General features: G+C 35.3%; 1 pseudogene; it reads left to right on the top strand.

Annotated features, from left to right (window-relative positions):
* Positions 1–6,568: 6,568 nt before the first annotated feature.
* On the top strand, positions 6,569–6,685 carry LOC145241648 (5S ribosomal RNA; annotated as a pseudogene).
* The last annotated feature ends 19,656 nt before the right edge of the window (positions 6,686–26,341 follow it).

Consider the following 26,341-nt stretch of genomic DNA (forward strand, 5'->3'; position numbering starts at 1 on the left):
ATGCCCTTATGGCGTTAAGCTGGAGAAGTTGTTAACTTTTGTCAAAATCGCTTTCATTGGATTTCTTCGATTAACACTTATCGATTATTGATATTTATTGAAGACACTCCAATAGAAGACTGTCAAATACATAAAGCATATTTGTGCGAAATTCAATAAAAATTGGCCCAGCTATGTCGGAGTCCATAGGAAACGAACTCACATACATACATACACACACACAGACACACAGGCCAGGTTTCTTTTATATATTAGCAGATTATTATTTTCTTTGTATTTAAGTTAAAACATAAAACATTTTTTTTTCATTTGACCCAACATGGAGGAGAAAAAAGCTATGATAAACCCGGCGTTAAGATAAAGAGATGAGAGATAGGGATTCAGCTATATACCGAAGCGGTACTGGTGCCGACGACCTGAGATACCTCGTTTCGGTAGGAAACGTGCGAACGAATTTCCACGGGCACACAATTTTTTTTTTCTTTCTCTCTCGAAGGCACAAAATCTCCCTGTGAGAGTAAGGAAGGAAAGTTGAAAAAAAAAAGAAAAAGAAAACGAACGGAAGAAAAGTACACCGTTCATAATTGTGTAAAGAGACTCTAAGAGCATAGCCAGACCGCGGACTTTAGTCAACTGACTATACAGTCTGGACAGCTCGTTAGCCATCCGCCAGTTGCAGAAGGAAACAGGTGCAGCAGACCGGGTAAGTCTTTGTTTTGCTGGTTCCCTCTTTTTATATACTTTGCTCGGTTTCAACGGCTGTCTGTGTTTTGAGTTGGGTGCTGTTCAATCTTGTAGGGGGTGAGGAGTAGCCCTGTTGAAAAAAAATATAGATAATAAGACAATGCATTCTCAGGGAGGATTCGGGGCGGGTCAATCGATGGGGGAGGGGTCAGAGCAGACTGTTGAGCTGCAGATGACCATGGAGCGGCCACTGTGGGGAATTAGCATACCCGCATAGTGGGGAGACCCAAGGGGAGTCAAGGAGTGGTTGGCGATAATAGAGAAAAAAAGATTAGTGTATGGGTTGACAGAAAGGGTAATGGTTCTGCTAGCCTGCGACGGTGCAACCGGGGTTGCCTCGGAATATATATGCAAATGCTTGGAAAGTAACCCAAGCATAACCTGGTCTGATTTTCGCGATCAGGTGAAGAGGAAATTCGCCGGCAAAAAGACCACGGTGCAGGCGGTGCGCGAGTTGTTTCGAATAGAGATGGCCAACGGGGAGGGCGTGGATGGACTGGTCGACCGCATTCAGGAACTGGCAGTCCTGGCATATCCAGTGTGCAAACACCGCGAGATGCCCACAACCCAAGCAATGCTAGTTGACATGATGGTGGATGCATTGCGGGACGAAGCGACCAAGATGGAGGTGCTAAAGAGTTGCCCAGACACTCTAGAAGAGGCGCGCAGGGTGGCGAAAAACTATGCCTGGTTGCAAGCACGGATAAGGGAGGGAAGGTCCCGAGGTGGAAGTGAAAAGGCGGAAGGCAGAGAGTGTCCAGAGACCAGGTCAAGGGCCAGAGTCATGGGGTATTGGGGAATAAAAACAGAACCCAGAGAAGGGACAGGGGATCTCCGATATAGGTACTATGATCGCACCCAAGGCAGGAACAGAGCTATATGCTGGACCTGTAAGGGTGAGGGACATTAGTCAAGTGTGTGCCCCACTGTCGACGAGAGGACACCCCGACAGAATGAGAGAGTCAGAGTGGGCATCGTAAAGACTGAACTGAACGCGTGTCAGAGAAGAGGCAAAATTGACCGCTTCTCCTACAGCCACCAGTCCCACAGGTGTTGGCGGTGTGGAGACCTGAGACATATTAGGAGGGACTGTCCTGACCGAAGGAAAAGCCACTCGAGGGCGAAAGATCCTCTGGAGAGAAGGAATCAGAACCAAACCCCACCCCCTCGGTGAATCTGTAGAGAAAGAGAGGTAGGGCAGACAGGTAGGGTTGGAAAGAAACCACTGTCACAAGTTGCGATGCTCACGGGAGCGGGGTACCAGGAGAGAACCCTGAAACAGAGCCCAGGTGTTCCCTCCGCTCACAAAAAAGGGAGAACTCACCTGTAATGTGACGATAGGAGCCACGCAGGTGAAGGCTCTGGTTGACACCGGAGCGATAATATCCCTAATAGACGCGGACGTCTATCGGACTGTAGCAGGGAGGAGAAGGTTGTACCCGTCGGATGTGGAGCTCAGTCAGGCCGACGGTAGCTGGATGTCGGTGGCAGGGAAGGTATGGCTACCCGTACGAGCGGCCGGAAAGAAAGAGAATTTCCCCCTGTATGTGGTATCCGGGCTATGCAACAAAATGATTCTGGGAGAGGATTGGCTCCGAGTGAGGGGAGCCACTCTGAGTTTTAATCCAGACACGCTAACGGTGAGAGGGGTGAAGATACTACTAGGTGACACAAGGTCTGTCTCTCTCCCTATGGGAGCTGACAGCAACAGGAAGCTTTCCCCAAGAACGGTCGGGTCCTGTTGGGCAAGGTGGATAGCACCAAGGAACAGGGAGGAAAATTGTCCCAAGTCAAACGGGTAGCGACGTATAAGGTTAATAAGGAGGGAGTCACTCCTACAGATCCAGTGGTCCGAGAATCAGGGACGGTCCCCAAGGCGACGGCCGATAGGACGAATAGGACCAGGAAGGTCAAGAAGAAAAAAAAGGCAGCGTTTACTGGACCGTTAAGACAGGGTGACCAAGTTTGGATGAAGGAGACGGGTATAAAGATAAAGAATCCCGGGGGTAGTCAAACGCGAGATGAGGACAGAGTTCCTGACGACTGTAGGGACGACACCGAGCGACGGTTTAAGACGAGAGAGACGACCTCTATAGAGCCTAGAAATATAGAGACGGACGGAAAGTTGGAACGGGAAATTGCAGGGTTCCACTCCACCAGCTATAGGAGGCCACGAAGAGCAGCCGCGGCTCGTGGAGAAAAGACAGTTGAATGGCAGTTGACCGCAGAGTCAGCTGAGGAGTCGAGCGAATGGGATGAAGAGTATCCAATACCCATCTCCTGGCTCCAGCAAATGGGGAGAAGTGAACCGAGGCTGCCGTTGAGGGGAGCAAGGGACTCCCTGTCCCAGGAGTAGTGTGACGTCCTTCCACCAAGGACCAGTGGGGGTTAGTAGGACAGAGACCGACAGACACGGAGTGACATCTGCTCCCCTGAGCTCGAACGAGCACCTCATCGATTGACCTGCCACGTATTTTAGTCTTTATCGAAAACGAAAGAACTTTACAGTTAACAAACGGCCAGTCCCTAACTTAACACGAATTACGTTTGTATCCGTAATTGAAATACAAGGAATTTTGAACAAAAGAAAACAACTATTGACTTGGTCTTTTCAATTGTTTTGCATGACGAGTCTGTTGCAGGAAACCGGCCGCTGACAGTCTCATCAGGAAACACCAGAACCGACAACCGGGGTCATTCCACCACTGGACGACGCGCGGGTGACGTAAGTGTCACAGTACTCATCCTAGGCTTGTTGAACTGGCTTCCTCCAAAGGAGTAACTTCCATGGAAATATCAAATCCACAAAGGGTCCCCAGTCGCTTCTAAATGTCTACCTAGGAATATTACGGTGTTAGAGTTTTGTAGTTCTTGAAAGGGAAGTATCGACGCTTTCTTACATGCAGCGCTTGTTATTCCTAAATTGTCAGCCATCTGATACTGGCTTCGACAATGCTAAACGATGTTGCTTAAATAATACTTCAGTATATAGTGTCAGGATAAATTAGGATGCTAGGTTTTTGTGGTTCTTGTAAGAACGTATCGACTTATTTCTGCATACAGCAGCTGATATTCTCAAATGATCATTCATCTGTTACTGACCAGGTTCAACGTTTCTTAACTTCACTATCAAATAAAACTTCAGTACATCGCTGTCGGCGGAAATGACGACAGTAGGATTTTGCAGTTTTTGTCGACCTCTTGCAGCGGTATTCTCAAATGGTCACCCACCTGGTACTGACCAGGTTCAACCTTGCTAAGTTTGGTGATCTAGCGAGAATCGGTTTATCAACGTGAGTGTGCCATATGTAAAATTATATACAGACTAAAAAAGATAAGAAAGTCTTCGAGAAAGAAAGAGGAGAGAGAAACAGAAGCATACAGACTCACATAGAGAGAATAGTACAGAGAGAGAGAGAGAGAGAGAGAGAGAGAGAGAGAGAGAGAGAGAGAGAGAAAGAGACGGGGAGAGAGAGACAGACAGAAAGAAAGAAAAAAGAAAGAAAGAGAAAAGAAAGGAGAAAAGAAAGAGAGATGGTGGAACCTGGAAACACGTAGTTGATATATGTTGTTATTTTGTCCTCGGCGTGCCTGCAGAGTGGTGGTTAGCATGACTGGGTTGTTTATCGTATGGAAATGTAGTTTCTCCCCTTTCTTTTTTCCCCGCCTGAGCAAATCGACGTACAAATCATATGGAAGATAAGACAATGCCGTTCTTTGTCCTTCTCTTTCAGACACATCAGCGGGGAGGGGGGCAGTGCTCCGGGATATCAAGAATGAGTGGTTAAGGACAAACATGGGTGAAATGTGGACAGATTTAAAGACTTCCGACTCTTCTATAAATGAAATGATGAGAGAAAGAAAGAGAGACATTGAAAAAGTTTAGCGAAAGATATTTTAACACACACACACACACACACACACACGCACACACACACGTTTACAAGAATACATATGTATATATATATATATATATACATATATATAAAGCTGAATGTGTGTCTGTGTGTGCCTGTGTGTGTCTGTGGTCAGGAATAGGCTCGTATATGGTTGACTATTTAAAAGAAACTGATTACATATAATGATAGAAGATGTATCGAGACACAGGAATCGGTATGTTTGATCCTGCAGAACGGTGGTCCATTTAAATTGTGGGGTCTGCGTTCGCGCCTGTTCCACAAAGTGTGAAAATAAAAAATTTAAAAACAAACGTTTACAAGTGTTTATGATATAGATGTACATAAGAATACTTTGATAAGTATGTTTTAACTTAAATAGGGATGGTATAATAAAATTGTGGGGTCTAAGTTCGCACCTGGCCTCCATAGAATGGAAATAGGCACAAACTTTAATAAAGACTTTTCATATCTATCTGCGTAAGTATACTTTGATACTTATGTTTCAGTTTGAAGAAATATAGTATAATAAAAGTATGGGGTGTCCGTTCGCGCCTGACCGCCATAGAATGTAAATATGCCACAAAGTGTAACAAGGTTTTTTTTAATAGAGATCCGCAGAATATTGTGATAAGTGTTTCAGTGTGAACAGGTATGGTATAATAAAATATGGGGTTTATCTATTTTATTTTTACTTTCATCATATTTTGCTTTGGTTTTGATATCCCCAAATTCGAAGCTATCTCTTTGCAACCCTTCCTTTTCATAACCTATCATACTTTCATAAATCAGAGTCCATTTTCTGTAGGCTGTTTTTTAACCCAGTCAACGAAGGGTACTTTTGCTAGTATCTCTCTCTCTCTCTCTCTCTCTCTCTCTCTCTCTCTATATATATATATATATATATATATATATATATATATATATATATATATATATATATATATATATATAAATGAAATTGATATAGATACAATCTTTAAGTAATGCAAAACCACACAGACACACGCACATGTCAACTGTCGTTTAGCGTAATAGTTCGAAGCGTTGACTGTCATACGGGCGGTAGGCTTTCGATCCTGGCTTGAGCTAGATGTCTAGCCGTACTGATGAGCTGTGATACAACGAAACAGTACTGTATGTCAATGACTATAATGCTCCTTATCTTGAGTTGAGCATATTGGGAAGTGACACACGATATACCATAGCGTATACGTGTGTATACAAATTGAGCTTAGGTATTCAGACGATGTCGAAACATCGTTAATTCACTACCCGCAGAGTTTAGCGTAATGGTTCTGAAGCGTTGTCTCTTATACGGGCAATCGGGTTTCGATCCTGGCTTGAGGTATTTGCCTGTCTAGCCGCACTGATGAGCTGTGATACAGCGAAACAGTACTGTACGTGGTGACTATATATATATATATATATATATATATATATATATATATATATATATATATATATGAGAACATTTAGTTCCAATATAGTCGGGCAATTTAGCTCATATGCGTCGATCATCATATGATAATTAGATCACTCTGATAGACGTTAAAAACATTTTTAAAAAATGTTTAAATTTCAACAGTATTTCTCGGGGTTAACGGTGTCTGAATGGATTAAGTTCTTGCTAATGCCGGGTTCGGATCTATCGAACGGTGTTAATCGTAACATCCTGCACTGATGATTACCGAAAGGATGAAACACGAGTTTCTGTAGGTATTTAATAATTATTATAGTATATATATATATATATATATATATATATATATATATATATATATATATATATATATATATATATATATATATAATATGATTTAATGACGGTTTACCTAAACAAGACAATAACTGAAATAAGTATGCACATATGTAGTTAACGAATTCTCAGTTCTGTTTTTAAATGGGCAGTATAAATATATATATATACGTACGGCATAATCACGTTGACACACCGGTTCTCGTCAGATCACTGAAGTTAAGCAATGTTGAGCCTGGCTAATACCAGATGGGTGACCATTTGGGAATTCTAGGCGCTGTATGTGCTCTCCGCTTATCTCGGCGTTGTTTCCAGTCGTTTTGTACCTCAACTTGCCACTGGTATGCAATAATGTTGACTCAGGAGAGGCGTGGTTGAGGATTGCGCAACTCTTGCCACACAAATTTCACGTGCAGGCACTCTTACAGTGGGTATCCATAGTCTGTCAAGACTGAAGGAAGCCTTTTTTTTTATAATTATATATATGTACATACATGAATATACATATATATCCCTATATATATGTATATATATATATATATATATATATATATATATATTCATATTTATGTATATATATATGTATATATATATATGTGTATATATACATATATATGAATATATATACATATATATGCCTATATATATGTATGTATATAAATATGCATATTTATATATATATATATATATATATATATATATATATATATATATATATATATATATATATATATATATATATATAAATGTAACTCTTGGTTCGTTCGTAATTAATAGTCTAAATAATTAAATGCTTCGACATTTTGGTATAATATGTTGTTTACTGTAACCATGCGTGTTTCTATATATCTCTTTTTAATTATAACATTATACTTAATTTTTCCATAATAATTAGGTGGTTTTCTTTGTACCGATAGGACATTTTTTTACATTCATGGACAATTATTTATCACCGCTTGTGTCACGTGACCAGTGTTTCCAATTTAGCGGTTTTCTCGCTAGATCTGGAGATTTCGTTTGGAATCTAGCGGGGAATTCTAGAAAAGCTAGAGATATTTTGCACCCACACACCCGCAATTTTAGATTAAAAAATAAAGAAAAGCGCTTGAAAATACTTTAAAACATAAAATAAACTCATTCATGTAAGCAAAAAAAAGTAACATTTATTGCCTTTGGTAACAATTTTTTATTGGTTATTTGTTTTGTTTTGCACCTTTTTTTTAGGCTAACCATTCTTAAATCTCGCTATAAAATCGATTTTTCCAAGTACATTGGGGGGAGGCATTCCAACCTCAGTAGTTTTATTTAAAATACGATCTAAGCAACCCCCCTTAGTCAATAATTCTAAAAAACAAAACTTATACCAAACACAGTAGAATTTAATTATCTACCAAACTAAATACTTTTAACATGCTAAAACAAAGTTTTGGGTTTTTTTTTTTATTTTTCTAATTTCCAAATATGTTGTTCAAAGTGGATTTTACACACCGAATCATATAATAATAAACAAATGTCCGCTTATCGCTTAAGGAGTAAGGAGGTTTAAATGACATCCCTAACACGAAACTGCGAATAAAATATAAAAAACTCTAATTTCTCTTTTAAAAGTGTGTTGTTTATTTTCTTTATGGATTATACTTTCAAAATAAACTTTTTTTTTTTTTTTTACACAGTGATCACCACTTATCAAGGCCCGGAAGCCACTCAGGGATAAGGGTTATTGTAAGTACATTAAGTTAGTGAGGAGATTTGCTGAAGTGTTTACTTAAGGGGGCGGTTCATTAGGAATTTGTTAACATTGGACTTGAAGACATCCAAGTTGTAGTCCGGAGGGAAGCAGGCAGACGGAACAGAGTTCCACAGGCGTGCAGTTCTAAGAAAGAAGCTTTGTTCATGGAATTCGCGTTTTGATTTAGGCACAGATATAGAGTGGGGGAAATTTTTCACAGTGGATTCAGCTAGACGGGTATTTTTCGTGAAAGATTGGCGAGGGGGGACCAGAGATTGGAGTTCAGACGAGCATCTGCCATGGAAATAACGATAAAACAAGGACAGGCTCGCAACGTCTCTTCTGTGGGAGAGAGGTTGCAGGGTAGAGAAAAGGGCATCACCCACTAAGCCACGAAGTCTATTTTGTACTCTGTCAAGGCAGGATAGGCTGTTTTTAGCAGTTCCTGCCTAGATATGGCAACAGTATTCCATCCTTGGACGTACTTGGCTTTTATATAGATAGAGAATTGCATCAGTAGTGAGATATCTTCTGGAGCGGTAGAAGGATCCCACCATCTTTCCAGCGACCTTGGCAACAGACTTGATGTACGTGTTCCATTTCAGATCAGGAGTAAAGGTCAAACCCAGAAGCTTGTCAAAACACGGGACCTCTCCCAGACGAGAGCCATCCATCACAATTGATGCCAGCTGGGGATCAGAGCGTTGATGATGTAAGGATAGGAGTTTGGTTTTGGATGCATTAAAGGTAACCAGCCACATCTTCCCCCACTGAACCACGCGCTCGAGATCAGAGGAGAGAGAATCAGAGAGAACTTTGTCATTTACAGCCTTTGATGTGTTGCCGTAGATGGTTGTGTCATCAGCATAGATGTCAACGAATGATTTAAGTATGTGTTTAGGGAGGTCATTGATGTTAAACTTGTATAAAAAGTAATAGAAATATTATTATTTTTATTTTTAAAAAAAACTAATGAAATTAATTGAATTTTACGAGCTCAGTATTTTCAATTTTTAAATTTTTTAAATCTATCAAATTTTTTCTATTCATTCAATTTTTACGATATTTTCAGGGTCAATGTGAAATTTTATGCTTTTTCCAATAAACCGAATATAATATTTTGGACAAACGTTTTTTCTTAATTCACGACCCCCCATTTTCAAGTGTCTATTAAAAAGTAAATAATTAATTTACTCACCAAATTCACACATTGAAGATAAAGGTCAATAAATAATATATCCAAATTTAAAACAAAAAAAAGTATTATTTTTTAGAAATGTACCTGTAAAGTCCGAAGTTTAAAACCTTTTTTTTAAACACGTTGTTTGTTTGTTTGTTGCTTTTTTTAATGAAACCTTGGTCCTTGCTCCTTTAATTGAAAAATAAATTAGTGTTTGAATTATATTTTTCGAGTAGTTATAAGCTTGGAAAGACAGGGGGCCGAATTAATTCACCCCTCCCATTTGTAAATGTCTATTAAAAAGTAAATAATTAATTTACTCACCAAAGTGTTATACATCACAAATTGAAGATAAAAGATCAATAAATAATATATTCAAATTTAAAACAAAAAAAAAGTAATGCTTTTTAGAAATTTACCTGTAAAGTCTGGAGTTTAAAACCTTCTTTTTTTTTAAACCACGTTGTTTATTTGGGTTTTTTTTGGGGGGGGGTTGGGTTTTTTTTTTTTTTTTGGTTTTTTAAGTGAAATCTTGGTCCTTGCTCCTTTAATTGAAAAGAAAAAATAGGGCTTGAATTACATTTTTCGAGGAGTTATAAGCTTGGGAAACGGGGTGGAATTATTCAGTATTTTTCACGAAATTTCTGACACACTTAACAAATGACTTATCTACTACTAACCCTAAGTTCGAGTTGCACTCCCAAATTTAGAGTTAGTGATAGTCATAGATTTTTTATACAATTTTCCAAGAGTGAAGTCCCCAATGATTAAACGACATGCAACCAGTTAATTGTTGGAAAGACAACTTTTAATAAAAGAAATGAAATAAAAATAATTTAAACACAGTTTCAGCACGTATAAAAGATACTTGAATTTTACTGCATTTGGTATCAGGTATTTTTGTTATTGTTTACAATTTCTCGAATATTAATCATTTTACACGAATGGTTGTGTTGTTCCTACTTACTTGCCCCCCCCCCAAGAGCCGTCATTCATGATTTTACTTATTTTTACTAATTTTTAGACGTTTATTTTATTTAATTGTCAGCATGAACCAACTTTTAAGATGCAGCATATGCTAACACTTCAGCGAAGTTTACTGTATTTATTTTTTTTAGCAAACATTAATAACAGAAAGTTTTCCACTTTATTTAATTTTTGCATAATTAATGATGGAAGTATGTTTTCTGTTTTTCTTAACATGTGTTGAAAAAAATAATTTGTACAGTCTCTTGAAAAAAGAAACTTTTCTCTACTTTCACCTAACTATTTACAGTGTTCATATAAAGCATCCATCTGTTCTTTTTATAGTAAAAATTCCGTTTTGAAAAAGAAACGTTTACTGCCAAATATCTTTTTTAAAAAAAGTGCAAGTTTTCCTGAAAAAAAAAAACTTTCACCTAACATTTTATGGTAAAAAATTAATTTTTGGGGGGAAAAACAACTTTTATTGATAAAATAAATTACAAAAAATAATAAAAGTAAATAAACGAACAAAATGCAATTTTCTTGAGGAATGTGTTCCATTTTAACAAACTGAGCCACAGCAACGCGTGGCCGGGTACAGCTAGTATATATATATATATATATATATATATATATATATATATATATATAATTTAAAGGAGATTAGAATAATAGTCTAAAGAGCTAAGTGTATTTTAATGTAATAGTGAAATTACTAGTTTAATTAAAATACAGGAAATGCTCGTTGTAATTTAGATATATAATAAGCTCGATAGTTAAATGTCCTAGAGCTAATTCAATATTAAGTAATGTGATCTATAATTTAAAAGTTTTTAAAAAATTTTAAATTTAAAAATCAAAATTTAATTAAATTAAAAATCAGTTTCATAAGAAGGAACAACAACAAAGTCAATTATCTGTACGATCGTTTCGGAAATCCGTGCTTTTTATTTGTGGTATACATGAAGTCACGTAGAACAATTATACATAGTTTTTTTGGTAAGCATGGTCTCCTCATCAGCAAATTTAGGAGGATTTCTATTGAATTGAAAAGACACCAAAAATAAACCTAGCATTAACAGTAAGGCAGATGAATCTGAAAAATTGAAGTAAAAGGTTTGGATTTAAAATTTATAAGAACATTAATAAGAAAATTGGTATAGGTTAGAGATAGAAATGAGTAGAAAAAATATATATATTTTGAATTTACCACCCTAAATCAATATTAAAATCAATAGTTCCCAATATCGCTCTAAGAATTTCTAGACTGTCTTCTACTAAATCAATATTTACCAAAAATGAAAAATACTATAATGAAGCCCTTAAAAACTCTGGATATAATTCACAAATTAAATTCATAAATGAAAATGATAGAAACATAAACTGCATTAAAAATAAACCTATTAAGAGCGTAATAACATATAATATGGCAATGTCTTCCCGTATACGAGTTAAGAAAAATAACCAGGAGACAAAAAAAGATAAAACCAAACTACAAATATTAGATAATAATATAAATAAACAACAAACTAAAACCCGCAAACGTAAGAATAGACACAAGGAGATCCCATGGTTCAACCCCTCGTATTCCAAAAACCTAGAAACAAACATAGCTAGAGAATTTTTTAAAATATTAGATAAGAACTTTAAAGCCCCCCATAGATATAATAAGATTTTCAATAAGAACACAATTAAAGTCTCTTACTCTACTATGCCCAACCTTCATCAGAAAATAATTAGCTCTAATAATAATAAAATTAATAAACTACAAAATGCAACTATACAAAATACATCGGACTGTAACTGTAGAAGAAAAAATAAATGTCCCCTACAAGGCTCATGTAAAATTAAAAATGTTATCTATAGCTGCACAGTATCAAAAACTCCAAATATACAAGAACCTATCAACAGCCATAACTCAACTACCAGATTAAATAATAACACCAACTTAAATCAATCTACCGATCAATTATTAACCAACCCACCACATTATAATCCAACAATAGACCTAACGGAAAATAATCATAATAATCAAGAGGTAATATATATTGGTTCCACATCTGGCCCAATAAAACATAGAATTTCAACGCACAAACATTCTTTTAAAAATAACTCTCTATCAAACCAAACTACTCTATCCAACTATATTTGGCAACTAAAAAATAACAATATTTCTTTCAACTTAAAATGGAAAATAATTGAGACTTGCAAATCATATAAACCAGGAGATAAATTTTGTACATTATGTACAAAAGAACCCCTAAAAATTTTAAAATATGAAGATATAAAAAGCACAACCAAACTAGTAAATTCAAGACACGAGATTCTATCGTGTAATCATAAACGTTGGTTTAAATTTAATAAATATAAACCACCTTAAATCATTAAAAATTACTTATTAGTAAAAATAGATTTTTTTTTCTAATAAATTAAGTTAAACCAATTACCGCCCTTAGACTCGTAAATCAAATAATAAATAAAGCCATGACAATTATCTCCCCTTAAAAACTTGCAAAAAAAAAACTCTCTCTATATAGATATTAACTGTAGCGTCTCTAAATCAAAATACGCTAACGGAAACAATTTACTGCACGAGCGTCGCCCTTTTTAAAATTCATCATTCAATAAAATAAAAAGCTATAGCAAACATCTAAATGAATACTTTAAATACAGTTCCTGATTTCAAAAAAAGAAAAACCAAAAGGTAATTATATATCTATATATTTTTAAATCAAATTTATTATGTAAATTCAAAATATATATTTTTTTCTACTCATTTCTATCTCTAACCTATACCAATTTTCTTATTAATTTTCTTATAAATTTTAAATCCAAACCTTTTACTTCAATTTTTCAGATTCATCTGCCTTACTGTTAATGCTAGGTTTATTTTTGGTGTCTTTTCAATTCAATAGAAATCCTCCTAAATTTGCTGATGAGGAGACCGTGCTTACCAAAAAAACTATGTATAATTGTTCTACGTGACTTCATGTATACCACAAATAAAAAGCACGGATTTCCGAAACGATCGTACAGATAATTGACTTTGTTGTTGTTCCTTCTTATGAAACTGATTTTTAATTTAATTAAATTTTGATTTTTAAATTTAAAAATTTTTTAAAACTTTTAAATTATAGATCACATTACTTAATATATATATATATATATATATATATATATATATATATATATATTGTTGATTTTTTAACGATAAATACGGTTAATAGCGTCTTCGCCTAGAAAATTATTTTACTGAGGAAATCGTCCATATTGATTTGGACGTATATAATAATTTTATTTATTTGATTATTTTTGAAACAGTAATATGTATAAATATATGAAGCATAGAAATTATGTTAAACCAATATATATATATATATATATATATATATATATATATATATATATATATATATATGTATATATATTTGCTATACCCTGCCACGCGTTGCTGTGGCTCAATTTTGTGTAATGGAAAATTCTAATAAAAAGAGAAAATGCATGTTTCTTATATTCTTAATACAGCAATCAACACCAAAAAGTATTTTAAAAAAAGGCGAAAATGAAAAAAAAATGGTGCTCTTGCAGAATTGGATCCGGATCCTCGGGAGTTACCGTTAATTCATGGCTTGGGCTCAACCAGCATTCAGTGGATTAAGCCGAAAGTTGCTAAAATGTTGAAACGCTAAATAGAGTTTTTTTTTTATTGTATTCAAAAATGTGAGTTTTTAAATAATATTTGAGTAAGGGGGGAGGTTACTATACACAGATTCGAAAAATTGTCCAAAAACGAATATATATATATATATATATATATATATATGCCTGTGTGAATTCATGCATGGTGAATTCAAACGTATTCGCAAATATATATATATATATATATATATATATATATATATATATATATGTATATACATATATTCTAGCATTTCAGCTAAAAAATGACATTATGAGTTATTGTGAAGAGTAATGTACACAGACAGACAGACAGACAGACAGACAGACACACACACACACATACACACTTACACACACACACACACACACACACATATATATATATATATATATATATATATATATATATATATACAGAGAGAAGGAGAGAGAGAAAGAGAGAGAGAGCGAGAGAGAGAGCGCTTAATCAGAAATTGACAACATGTTTCTTATCCATCCATTGAATGGCAAATAAATATAGATTTATTCAAAAATGATGTCGGAAATGTGTAAACAAATTTAACAGGTTATTTTGAGTTACAAATGGAAATGGAGCAGAAAAAGGAGCGTCTGTTTGTTTTCATAAACTATTAGAGCGAATTAAAGCTCACACACACACACACACACACACATGCGCGCACACGCACACACACACACACATATATATATATATATATATATATAGTTGAACGAGAAAATATATAAAACATTATAGAATATATAAATATATAATATAGAAAATATTTTTTTCTTTATTATATATTTATATATTCTATAATGTTTTATATATTTTATCCTTCAAGTATATATATATATATATATATATATATATATATATATATATATATATATATATATATATATATATATATATATACATATATATATATATATAAAGGGTGTAACGATAAAGATATGATTCCATTTCTATATGATGAAAACCGATTTTTCTTTCTTTTTTCTTTTTTTTTTTTTTTGTTGTTGTTGCCGACCATCTACTAGTTGGCCAGTTATGTACAAATCCCAAGAGCAATAGGAGCCTTCTATCATGTCTGAAAGTGACACAATGTTCAACAAGCAAGATCAGAAATTCGCCGTTGTGCAACTCATGCTCTCTACCGACCCAGGTTACGACAACACGACCAAAATGCCAACACCCTCGAAATGCAAATCCGAACGGCTCAGTGATTGAAGGTGCAGCTCAACAAAGTTTCCGGCCACGGTTATGGTCTTTGGTGTAGACTCAAGTGAGAGCCACATTATGCCACTTTACGTCTTCGAAGTCGGTTTTAAAGTCAAACACCAAACCTGAATGTGTTGAAGAATGTGGTGATCGCTTGGTGCAATTAGCTGGCAAACCCTTGTGTAGCATCAAGACATGGCGCCGGTCCACAAGTCCAAAGAGACCCAGGCTTGGCTTCAGAAAGAATGCTACGATTTTGTACTCTCCTCTCACGGACCCCTCCTCTCCCGACCTAAACTCGGTTGACTACTTCGTTTGGCCATATATCGAGAACATCACCAACCTGACCTCCCACCACATCAAAACCAGCTTGATCGCCGCCATCTGCCGGCTATTCGGCGAAACCCTGTTGGCGCTTGTGGAAAAGGCATGCCTCGAGATCCGGACCCGTATCCAGGCGAAGGCGGCTATATTTAATAGATATCAGCTCTGCTACATAATCAAGTTACCTGAATTCAATTTTTCAATTAAGGTTTTAAAACAAGGCTGTAGTTTTGTTTTCTTCAGAGCGACACCATGATTTTCCACACACACACACACACACACACACACACACACACACACACACACACACACACACACACACTATATATATATATATATATATATATATATATATATATATATATATCCGCAACAGCAACGCCATCTGCTACGAAAGAACAATTATTAGCACGTTGACACCACGAACACAAAAGAAATAAAGAGACAAATGATGTACGGATTATTGTGTATGACTCCGATTTTATAACTAAACATTTTCTTAATTGTATTTATGTAAATTTCTTAAAGTCTCAAAAATATATTTGCTTTGCATACATAAATCGTTGTGATTTTCTTTTTCCTTGTTAGAATGTTTGAAAAAAAAGTTTATTCTACAGCGACAAGACCGAACTAACCTAGCAAGGGAAAACCAAGGTTAATTGACACTTTTGTACAACAGAGGCTCCGCTAAACCGAGCAAAGGTTCATATATTCTTTTGTACAGCAGAGATGCGCTTGCGGACACAAGACGCTGACAAGATTTCACTTAGAATTGCTTGAATTGTGAACTTTGCGTCTTATTAGGACTCGGCGACCGTGCAAAGAAAATTTTAACTGTCTGACTTCGACGTCTGACGGCCTAACAGGAGATGTCACGGCTTAGGACAAGTTTATAATCGTACAAGAGAAAAAATATGAAGAAGAAACCGGACAAATCTCTATCTGCATCAGCGTGGATCCGGCAACCTCACAGATTGGCATACAACCAACGAAGTTTGTGTAAGATAATTCTGGGACGTCTTTAGTTTAATTTGGTTTTGAAATAATGCTTGATGAAGGCTTTGTTTAAAATTACCGTAAAGACATTATATATATATATATATATATATATATATATATATATATATATATATTTATATATATATATATATAAATGGCTATATGTCTTTCTGTCTCCACATTTTCAAGACTAAAAGTCGCAGAGCGGCGCTAGGGGTCTCAAATGAATAGATTTTTTTTTTGTGTGAACATCCTTTATCGGTCTTTAGACAGTTAAAATATTTTTAAGGGGTCAAAATGGGTCAAAATTACAACAAAAAAAATCGTTAAACATTTTGTACATTCATCTTAGTTTATTTTTAATTTTTAATTTACAATCGGCTTATATACGTATCACGTTGGTACAACGATGACATCATCAGCTTTAAATGCTTGTTTTGGTTTCGATTCCAGTTGATGACACCTAAATACTTTTTTTTTTGTATTTTTTAAATCACGACTCTATAATAATATATTCGAAATCTGGACGAATTAAAATATTATATTTAAGCGTATTTTACGCCTAGGCAAAGCCGATCGCTGCACCCCCCTCGCAAGTATAATATATATATATATATATATATATATATATATATATATATATATATATATATATATATAGAGAGAGAGAGAGAGAGAGAGAGAGAAAGAGATAGATAGATAGATAGATAGATAGATAGATAGATAGATAGATAGATAGATAGATACGCCTATATAATTGAGTTTTTGTAGCTCTGACAGTGAAAAATCTAAAACTAATTACTTCCTAATACGCAATAACCCAACACCCGACGGCAATTTACTAAAAACTAGTAATGTCGTATATGTTTTCAAATGACCTGTAGGAGAAAGTGTCTTCAAAAACTTCATATATCGGCATGACTGGCGTTAGCATTTCTTACCGGTTTACAATTCACCTGTCTTTCCCTAAAAAAAATCCATCTATTAACATCTAGTAGCACACGACACCCTCAAATACGAATATCAATAAAAAAAAAAAAAAAAATACCGCCATTTTAGCCGTCTTACATTGGTACCTGCGGGTCCCCCATCATCGAAGCCTTTCTCATTCGCATAAACAAACCGACCATCAATCATCCTCAATATGAAGGAAGATAGGATACGCTTAAATGCTTTTAAACGATTTTAATCGACTTTCTCGATGAATTCATTAAATGCAATATTTTTATTCATCACGTGTCTGAAGACGATTCATTTGAGATGAAAACGTTCGCAGCCAAGACGAATTTGTTTTTACACTTGAACAGAACGTTCGAATATGGGACCGCCAAATGGAAATACGCAATACAAGAGAAAGCATACTTGCTATTTAAAGAAACATGCATAAGAGAAAAAAATGCTGCCAAAACACACATACACACACACACATACACACACACACACACACACACACGCACGCGCGCACATAGTTGAGCATATTAGGAAGTGATATACAAATTACCATTAGCGTATTAAGCGATACTCTTTGTGTAAACAAATTGAGCTTAGAAATTTGGACAATGTGAAAAAATTGTTAATTCACTGGCCGTACCGTACTAGCCGAATAGCGCAATGGTTAGAAGCTCCGACTAATGTTTGAGCGGTCGGGTTTCGATCCTGGCATGAGGTAGTTGCTCGCCTACTCGCACTGATAAGCTGTGAAATAGAAAAAACAGTACTGTATGAGGATGACTATATATATATATATATATATATATGCAGAGAGACAAACAGACAGAGAGAGAAGGAGAGGAAAAGAGAAAAACATTATTGAATGTTTTTGTTTAATTAGTTTCTGATTTTTTTTCTTTTTGATCTCTCGAATAATCAATCGCGTATTTCTGTTGAATTCTCGTTTGTTTATTACGAATCCAGTCACAATGTAACGAAGCGGTGCGCTCCTATGGTAACATAGCGCGTATGTGCGCGAGTGAGAAAATCAGCAGCAGTAGTAGGATAGCTGGCTAGTGAAAATATTAACAGCAGCAGCAGCTGTCTTAGTGCAAAGAAAGTAAGTGTGAACGCGCTGACATTATTGGAAGAAGAAGAAGAAGAAGAAGAAGAAGAAGAAGAAGAAGAAGAAGAAGAAGAAGAAGAAGAAGAAGAAACGGACAGCACATGGTCGAGCGAGAGAAGTAAAATGCGCGCTGGAAAATATGGATTTGTGATGTCCAGGGCGAGAAAGCGCTGGCTAAGGCCGACGTCTAGTGTTGGGGACTAAGACTTTTTAAAGCATGTGTTATATCTCACAGCGTTGTAAACCACATTGAAATATCATGAAATGCGTTGTTTTTGAAGAACCACGAATAAATACATTTCATTTGCATTTTAAAAAATGCTGAGACGGATTTTTATTTAATTCCTTTTTTTATTTATTTGCTCTTTAGTGACTGTACCTGACAACGTGTGGGTCCGAGAGGTTTGAATTGTAACGACTCAGTTAAAATGTAATGATCACATTACAATAATACTCTAAAGTGTCTACGTTAGTAACTGACTCTAAAAATATCTTAGCAGATAAAACAACCTTTTTTAAATATTGTAAATTTTAAATCTCATAAATATTAAGTAGGCATGCGTCTAACACGTGATCACGTCCTAATCATCACTCATATTTACTTTTAAAACTTACGGGGGGGGGGAAACGAGCAGTTCGAATTCAGCAAACATTGATAACCGTCGGTCTGACACTAATAACGGCGTAATTTTCGACACCCGCAAGACAGTAAAAACTTGTAAAATAAATTTGATTCATCGTAATTTTTGCTGTATTCTCAAGAAGAAAGATTATAAAAAAATCTCATAAATTTTCCAAAAATTCCCCTAAAAGCTAAAAACGGGGAAAAATGGAACCCAGTGTTATTACTATGTATTTTAACATAAACAATGAAAACAATCGTATTTTTAAAATTTTCTCAAAAATCAAAAAATCGACCAATGTCGCTAATACTTTTACAGCCTTATTAAAAAAAAAAAAAATCTGAACTATATATAAACTGAAATAAAATAATATACAAAACAAAAATCTCATATTTGGCCCTTTCCCTCAAACGCGATTTTTTCAGAATTTTATTTGGGGAGGGGTATTCTTGAATTGCCTTCATAGTTTTTTTTTTCTTTTTTTTTTTTACATATGAAAATATGCTGGAATGATAAAATAAAATATCTTTAATTTTGAGTCCCAATCATTGAAGATTTATACGATTATTCTCGATTTTTCGGAAAAAAAAAAGAAATTTGAAAATATATTAAAAATTATTTAAGTTTTACGAAATTTTCTTTTATTATTCGTCAATTACATTTGATAGTTTTGCCTGTGAAATTTCAAAAGATTTTCTGAAATAATTTCTTATTTTATCTAATAATTGAATTTTTTTAGAGTCCGTGAAAAAATTGTGAAAGATTGACTCTTAAAACTTAATGTCAATAATTTTTTTTTAAAATTGTTTAAATCGATGCCGATTTTAGATAGTAAATAATCTATTATATAAATCTCACCTATCTGTTTAAATGTATGTATGTATGTATGTATGTATGTATGTCTAAAACTTTCGACAGAGCCGGTGGATTTTCACGAGATCGGTATCGTTTTGAAACTTGACCCTTCGGACGAAAAATATCGAAAAATTTACTAAAAAGATTAATTCCTTCACCCTCAACTGAGCAATTTTCTACAAGAAGGGTCGATTGGGGGGGGGTCGCCATTTTTGCAAGTTATCGTATCGGTTGGAATTACTTTACAAATTTCAACGTTTCGAACTTCCGGTCGCGTCATAGAGTAGCGGTAAGACGCCAAGTTTTCTTTCATTTTCTTTTCCGCCTTCGTGTCACGGGTTCGAGCCTGTTTGCCTACTACCACGTTTTTTTTTTTTTTTTTTTTTTTGCTCAACACACACCTCCAAACACCCGGGCAACTCCAGGTACCCAGGCTAGTTAAATAAAAAAAAAGTAAATAATCAAAAAATAAGAAATCAAACGTGAATAATTTTTCTATGGTAAATTAATGGCACAAAAATCTTTCCTGTTCACACCTCGCTGATGAAATCGTAGGGTTACTTCTTTCTTTTTTGTCAGAACAAAAATATAATTTCTAAACCACATAACTGAAACAATTATGAGTTCAGAGTCAACTGATTTTTTCATGCACGACCGGTTTTACAATCTGTTAAGATTAAATAAAAATGTGACGTTTAGTTTTTAGTCAATGCAAACATTTGAATTGAAATATTTTCCGATAAAGTTAATTAAGATATTTTTCATAAAAAGCTTAGTTTTAGAAATTAAAAACTGATATTTACTAGAATAAAGGGGAATTTAATGAAAATAATTTAAGTATAACTTTTTTCGGGCTACAAATTATGATACTAAAAATTAATAATTAAAGTAAATGTGCTCAGTTAACAGCGTCCATATCAATGAGAAACTAATCGTTTTAGCTGTTGTTTGCTCAAACGTGACATTCTTTCTAGACATACACACGTCTATATGTTTTTGTCATAATATTGCAAGCAAAAGGTAAAACATTTACTATTATATTTGACTAATAATTGAACAAACATTTTTAACATATTTGTACTAAGTTTTTTCTCCTATATTTTTAATCTTTAATGTGGCTTGCATTTTGTTTGTTTGTTTGTTTGTTTTTTTAGGGGGAGCAGTGTTTTGTCTGTTTGTTTTATATATTTATATTTTTTTATATATCTCGAAGATCATTTTTTCATATATCTCGAAGATCATTTTTTCATATATCTCGAAGATCATTTTTTCATATATCTCGAAGATCATTTTTTCATATATATCGAAGATCATCTTTTCATATATCTCAAAGATCGCTTCCGCCACTATATTTTATTGAGTTTTGGGTTTTCTGCGTCATTAAAATCAAATTTTATCGGTTTCATTGAATCTAAAATAAAGAATGCTTATATAATTTCCCCCACTCTTTATCTGTGACTAACTAAATTCTATGAACAAAGCTTCTTTCTAAGAACTGCACGCCCGTGGGACTCTTTTCAGTTTCCCTGTTTTCCAGCGGACTAAAATATGAGCGTCTACAAGTCTAACGTAAACAGGTTCTTGTTGAGCCGTTCCTCTTAAGTAATCCAATTTACCAAATTTACACTTCTAACGATTACTATATTGTCCTTATGACCACTGTACACTCTTAAACCCTTATCCTCGAATGGCTTCTGGGTTTTGATAAGTGGTGATTCCCTTGTAAAAAAATGTGTTTTAAATCCTGATCCTTCTTCTTCAATATGAATAAAAGTTACGGCGAAGTAATTTCATAAAACTAGTTTTATTAGTGTTTTTTTTTTTATTATGGATGTCGAAAATTTGTGTTATGCCTAAATAAACCAAACTAATACTCTGACGGAGGAGGATTGAGTTAGTCCTAAGTACGCACAAAAAATAAAAATGGAAACAAAAAAGAAACCTACAGACTCTAAAATACGCAATGAATCATCCCTGAGATCAAGATGATGATGATGATGATGATGATGATGATAACAACAACAACAACAATAATAATAGTAATAGTAATTGTAATAATAACAACAATAATAATAGTAATAGTAATTGTAACAACAACAGCAACAATAATAATAATAATAATAATAATAATAATAATAATAATAATAATAACAACATAAATAATAACAATAATAATAACAATAATATAAACAATAGTACAAGACAACTATAAATACTTGGGAATTCTGGAAGCGGACACCATCAGAGCAACAGAAATGAATCAGAAAATTGGAAAGGAATACCTCAGGAAAACAAGAAAACTCCTGGAAACAAAATTATATAGCAGAAACTTAAAAAAAAAAGGTATAAATACATTGGCAATATCACTAGTAAGATACTCTGGACCGTTTATAGGGTGGACTAGAGAACTGAGACAACTCGACCAGAAAACCAGGAAACTCATGACCATGCATAATGCACTACACCCAAAGGACGATACTGACAGACTCTACGTGAAAAGGAAAGACGGCGGGAGAGGACTGATCTGTATAGAAGACTGTGTGAAGGATACGAAAAAAGAACTAGAAAAATACATAATGCAAAACACTGAAAGGATAATAAAGATTCATAAGAATGACAAAAGATGAAAATAACGAAAACACTTTGACATGGATGCGAAAATGACATGTAAACAGAGAAACTGAAACTGCAGCACAAAATAACTCGATAAGAACCAACCATATCAAAGCAAAGATCGATAAGACACAAGAAAACAGCAAATGCAGAATCTGTGGACAAAGAGGCGAAACGATAGACCATATAGTAAGTGAATGCAGCAAACTAACCCAAAAGGAATACAAAAACAGGCACGATCAAGTGGGGAGGGCAGTACACTGAGAATTATGTAAACAGCTACATTTTGAACGTACAGACAAATGGTACAATCATAAGCCCGCAACATTACTTGAAAACGAGAACCACAAAATCTTATGGGTCATGGACATACAGACGGATAAACCCATCCAAGCAAGTAGTAATTAACAAGAAAGGAAAATCCTGTCAAATCATAGATGTTGTTGACCCAGTTGATCGCAGGATGAGTATGAAAGAAAATGAGAAACGGGGCAAATACACAGAGCTAGCCATAGAGCTAAAAGAGATTTAGATGATGAAGAAAACCAAAATAATGCTGATAAAAGTAGGAGCACTAGGAACAATTCCGAAAAAATTTGAACAAAAATGGGAAGATACAGCGACTTGTGGCACAATGACGTAGCCCCTTTTGAGAGAGCTGGGGGCTTCTACATAATTGAACCTTGTGCCTAACTTGATCTGCACTTGTGAGGTACTGATGTGTTAAGCAGGTTTTGGTTATTTTGAAAATGTTCTGCTATGACTCAAGCCAAGAATGACAGTTTTTTTTTATAATATTGAACCAAGGCAAAATGATATTAGATCTTAGAATTTGAAAGGTCAAACCCGAAAGAACTCATGGATAAAAAAAAAGCAAAATAATGTTTAAACGTTATGTATGAATGCCCCTCTCTTTCTCTCTCTCTCTCTCTCTCTCTTTCACCCCCCTTTTCTCTCTTTCTTCATTGAAAGAGAGAATTAAATATAATTTCATTGTTTTAAATAGTTGACGCTTGCATTCTGGAGTCGGCGGACGTGACATAGCATGCGTCTCGTTTCAACTGGTCTTTATAAAAATATGCTCCTCTTTGTTAAATCTTAAATAAATTAGATTTTTATAAAAATGCATTTGTTCACTATTTTTGTATAAGCGTTAAATTCCAGCATGCCATTAATGCCAACGATGGAAAGATGCCTGCGACGACGCAATGAAGACAAGAACGACCCATGCCAGCCGGTTATAGCCGACGAATTCTCGACCCGCTTTTGTTGATGTTTCCGACATGTTCCTATCGTTTGGATATCTTTGGATATCGTTTATTTCCCCGGGGATCGGGTTGCGTTCACAGGACGTTCCTCACCCAAGTGACTCTCCCCGGGAAACAATGGTATAATAGACTAACGATAATGAAAACGGCTGAAATATTAAGGAAAAATTCAATGCGGAGAATAATACACATGAACCACATGCTTGAGCCAGACAAACTGCTGCAGAGGTAAAACAGGAAGAAGTGTTACAGGGAATGAAGAACACTGAAGCTGCATATCAACAAGTTCTACATCCCCATCACGCATTCTCTCCCATTGTCCCATCCCCCCCCCAAAGTGTGATACAAATAGCCGAGGAGGGTCAAGGAGGATGGGAACACCAAGGAGAGAGCGCTGACCAGACCTTCGCTGGACAAGCGCAAAGAGAACTGGGACCTTGGGGAGGCTAAGTGCCGCTCAAATTCCAGTATAGACCAATGGCCGGTGCTAGCGAGAGATCGGTGGCGATAGGTTGTTGCGATAACGCAAATTTATTTGCAAATGCTATCGAGGGAGGTGGTGAGTGCTGGATGTCTGGGGAGACTTGTTGTCACTCAGCTTCCAGGAAACACCACAGGTTTTTCAATCAGATCTTTGATGACTTGTGTGAAAGTTTCATGTGAGCCGCCATAATAAAAGAAAGCAGTTCGCGCTATTCAATCACGTTTGTACAAATGAAAATACACTGCCTTTATTCAAGCACTATAACAATTATTTTTCATTTTTTTTTTATCTACACAGATGTGTAATGCACAGATTTTCGGTATTTAATAAAACAGTGCTCAATCTGTTCCTTGCCCCGTCTTTGTTTCTTACCGTCTCCGCACACCTCTCACCTCCTCCTCTACAGACGTAATTGGGAATCGATCCTGTCGCTCCATTTCCAGGCGAGACACGCGCGCGTCTGCTGTAGAAACAAAAGCAAAACACTCCTCTTCAAGCACCCATCTCCTATCCGCAATAAATAACAAAAAACAAAAACAAAAAAAAAACAAATAAAAACAAAAACGAAGTTTGGAATCATCGAATAAAAGAACAAAGGAATAGACACACGAATAAACAGAACAAACACCAGATTATGTTCGTGTGGTTTTGTAATGAGTGCCGGTCGAAGACGAAAACTGCATCGTTTGTTGTCAGTGAATTCAGCTTTTGTCATCCCGTCAAGCGGGTTTTCTTTGCTCTGGCGGTGATGGAGACACACACACACACACACACACACACACACACACACACACACACACACACACACACACACACACTCTCTCTCTCTCTCTCTCTCTCTCTCTCTCTCTCTCTTTCTCTCTCTCTCTCTCTATCTATCTATCTATCTCTCTATCTATCTTCCGCGTGGAACTGTGTTCGTGTTTTCAAGATGTGCCATTGATGCAAAAAGAACCGTCAATACCCACTCTCCCAGGCCAACCAACTATTCACTTCTTTATGTGTCGATTCATTAACAATTCGTTACGACATTAATGACGATGGTGACAATGATGATGCTGATGCTGATGATGATGATGAGGAGGAGGAGGATGCTGTGCCAATTACACACGATCTTAACCGCCATGCAAAGTCATTGTCTCCAAAAATCTGTGCCATCATTTCTAGATTCGAGGCATTTTGATGCTTCGTCACACACAATTGTATATTAAAACCATTCCAAAAATACGACACAAAATAAAATTTAAAAATGCTTTATAAATGTTTTATCATCAAATACAATCGTAAATTCAGTTCATTTAATTTGCTGTACGGCAAATCAACACTTTTTAGCTATGTTATATCAGAGCAAAGTACATATTCTTTTAATTTCCCACTATTCTGTTTTATTTATCCCTCAGTTGTAGATTAGTTGTCAGATATGTGTTTAATGGAATTGTTTCTGTGGAACGAACTGGATTCGAGCGTGGCACACCCATGTTTTCAGTCCGTGTTGTTAAAAACTTAGCCGCCGTTACCCCGAATTTGATTTACCATTATATGAGGCATAATATTAGATCACGGAAGTTAATCGGCATAGTGCCTGGTTAGTGCCTATGGGTTATCATTTGGGAATACTAGTTGCTGTGTTTCATCTTCTTTTGACAAGGCTGTGCATGTGACTGAGAACCTCTTGTTGGTTTGATATTCTCTGTAAACTTCCTCCTTTGGAAGAAGTCAGCATAGCCTGACCAGAACTCGGGAATATATACGGAATTACGAACGGAACATGTTTTTTTTTTTTTTGTTTTTTTTTACTGCATTTGTTTGCATCAGCCATGTTTCGGTAAGTAGATTTTTTTTTTTTTTTTTTGATTTTTTTTGTTTGTTTTTTGGCCTGTATATCTGGAGCGAAACGAAACTTTCGTGAGCATAGTTTCTTTCCAAGAACATAATACTACGA

This window comes from Euprymna scolopes, chromosome 2 (genome assembly GCF_053919585.1).
Source record: "Euprymna scolopes isolate OS-2025 chromosome 2, ASM5391958v1, whole genome shotgun sequence".
NCBI classification, from domain to species: domain Eukaryota; kingdom Metazoa; phylum Mollusca; class Cephalopoda; order Sepiida; family Sepiolidae; genus Euprymna; species Euprymna scolopes.